Below are 2500 nucleotides of genomic sequence, written 5' to 3'. Positions count from 1 at the left end.
ATATTTTTTATTTTATTTATATTTACCATTCAATATAGCAATCGCTGCTGTCAGTCCCATAGTAGAACATGACAGCACTGCGTGTGTTAGGACCTATACAGGCTTACATGAACCACGTGACCACCCCGCTAGCGAGATCAACGAGTGTTGCAACTCTTACTATCTCTATGGCTCTGGTCCTCCCTATATTCGTCAATGACATGCAGGCACGCTTCAGCATAGGCTACTACATACTTGCCAACATTTAGATTTTAAAATATGGGATTTTTGGGGGGGGTTAATACATAACCGATTGCTATTAACCTATGTGTGTTAATTGTACAGCCCACTTGTTCCTGATAAGCTGGAAACAATAGACAGCGCTGATGGTTAGCTTAGCATGCATATAACTATAACCATAGAAAATCAGAGGCAGCATGCTAGCTACCATCATATGTTAAGCTTAGGGTCAATGATTTGGGCTACTACTTAGCCTACTGCAGGGCTATTGAGGCCACACCCACTGCACAGATCATTTCTAAAATCCAACATTGAAGACTGATTGAAGACAGTACTGCATTTGAGCCCAAGGACTGCATCCCATCCAAATTCCCATAATTTCCATTAATTCCCATGAATGTTTCCAAATTGAAATGTTTACAAAATTCCCCAGCTAAACTTGCCATGGAAAGCAATATTAAAAATATCCAGTTTATTCCCATTAATTCCCGTTAATTCCTGTTAATTTCCGTAAATTCCTGTTAATTCCCATTAATTCCCATTAATTCCCATTAATTCCTTTTTATTCCCATTAATGCCCATTAATTCCCGTTAATTCCCATTAATTCCCATTAATTCCTGTTTATTCCCGTTTATTCCCGTTAATTCTCATTTATTCCCGTTAATTCCCGTGAAAGTTTCCAAATTGGAATGTTTCCAAAATTCCCCAACTAAACTTTCCATGGAAAGTTTCTGAAAAATTTCTGGAAAATTTCCATCCCTTTGCAACCCTAAGTACACCTGAAGTTATTTTCAGCCTTTATTTTGACAGGATAGCTGAAAATATGAAAGAGGGGAGAGAGAGAGAGGGAAAGAGAGAGAGAGAGAGAGAGAGAGAGGGAGAGAGAGGGAGAGAGAGAGAGAGAGAGAGAGAGAGAGAGAGAGAGAGAGGGAGAGAGAGGGGGGGGGGGATGACATGCAGCAACACGCCCTACCCCTGAAGTTATGAAGTTTCCCTCAGCGTTACTGTTGCTAAAGTCACTGTCAGATCCTTTACTGCAGTAAAAGTACTAATACCACACTGTAATAATACTCTGTTACAAGTTAAAATCCTGCATTGAAGACGTTACTTCAGTAAAAGGCCAAGTGTGTTTTGGTGTATGCTTATTTAGCTTTAGCCTCGTTAGACCGTCCTGATCTATGGAGGAAATATTTATTCATAATTCAAATTGAAAGTCCAAAGAGAAAACGAAGCAAGATCAAATTAAAAATATTATTATTTTTTTTTAAATTTTCCATTTGGCTTTTCCATTTGGATTTAATATTTGGCTTTTGAATTTACATTAAACATTGGCTTTTCATTTGGACTTGACACATGTCAATGTAAATGAGGAGGCGTGGCCTAAATTGAAATCGAAAAGCCAAATATTAAATCCAAATTAAAAGCCAATGTTAAATTTAAATTAAAAAGCCAAATATTAAATCCAAATGGAAAAGCCAAATGGAAAATTTAAAAAAATAATAATATTTTTAATTTGATCTTGCTTCGTTTTCTCTTTGGACTTTCAATTTCTCTTTGGACTTTCAATTTCTCTTTGGACTTTCAATTTGAATTATGAATAAATATTTCCTCCATACTGATCTGGCGAGCTCCAGTTTTCCACTCGCAGATCAGTCTGGCATCTTGAGACTAGAGAAAATTTGGAGCCGTTTGCCAAACGGCCGACCAATCAGCGTTGGTTTTGAGGCGGGTTTAGGTGTGACGCAACGAGAAACAACTGTTCAGTCTAAATAACATGGCGGCTTCCACGGATGAGATTGAGTGTAGCTATCGCGCAAGTTTTTCTGAATTAGAAAGTATTCCTTCATTGAAAGAAGAGCAAAAAAACGGCACTGGAGGCTTTTCTCAGAGGAAAAGATGTTGTTGCTCTTCTCCCGACTGGTTTCGGCAAGAGTTTGTTCAACTGGCTCCGCTAGTCGTGAGTCAGGGTTAGTGATTGACAGATGGTTTATCCAATCAGATAACCAGTATTTTTGCCCCTTCCCAAAAGTTCTCCAACGGAAAGTTCCCAGATGGATATGCCGAGCAAATGCCAAGCAATCCATCTGGCGGAGTCAGGTTAATTTAGCATAAGCCATAACTATAAGTAGGGTTGGGTATCGTTTTTTTTTTTTTTTCGATACCGGTGCTAAAGCGGTACTTTTAAAACGGTGCCGGTACCTAAACGGTGCCTGAACCGATACTTTTTAAGAAAGTAAAAAAAAAAGAAGGGTACTAAACAACAGTCTGCGACATTTAAGA

At 38.5% G+C, this 2500-nt stretch overlaps 2 protein-coding genes across 4 annotated transcripts in view; both read left to right on the top strand.

The window, feature by feature from the left end:
- Nucleotides 1-2500, top strand: part of LOC116064544 (zinc finger protein 239-like) — an 893026-nt gene that overhangs the window by 857195 nt on the left and 33331 nt on the right. The gene's annotated exons all lie outside the window — the stretch shown is intronic.
- The window catches only part of LOC116064540 (sodium/hydrogen exchanger 9B2-like), a 25998-nt gene that overhangs the window by 1187 nt on the left and 22311 nt on the right, over nt 1-2500 (top strand). The window lies entirely within an intron of this gene.

Source organism: Sander lucioperca, chromosome 17 (genome assembly GCF_008315115.2).
Source record: "Sander lucioperca isolate FBNREF2018 chromosome 17, SLUC_FBN_1.2, whole genome shotgun sequence".
In the NCBI taxonomy this organism is placed as follows: domain Eukaryota; kingdom Metazoa; phylum Chordata; class Actinopteri; order Perciformes; family Percidae; genus Sander; species Sander lucioperca.
Note: the sequence above shows the minus strand (reverse complement) of the source record. Positions and strands in the feature narration are given on the sequence as shown.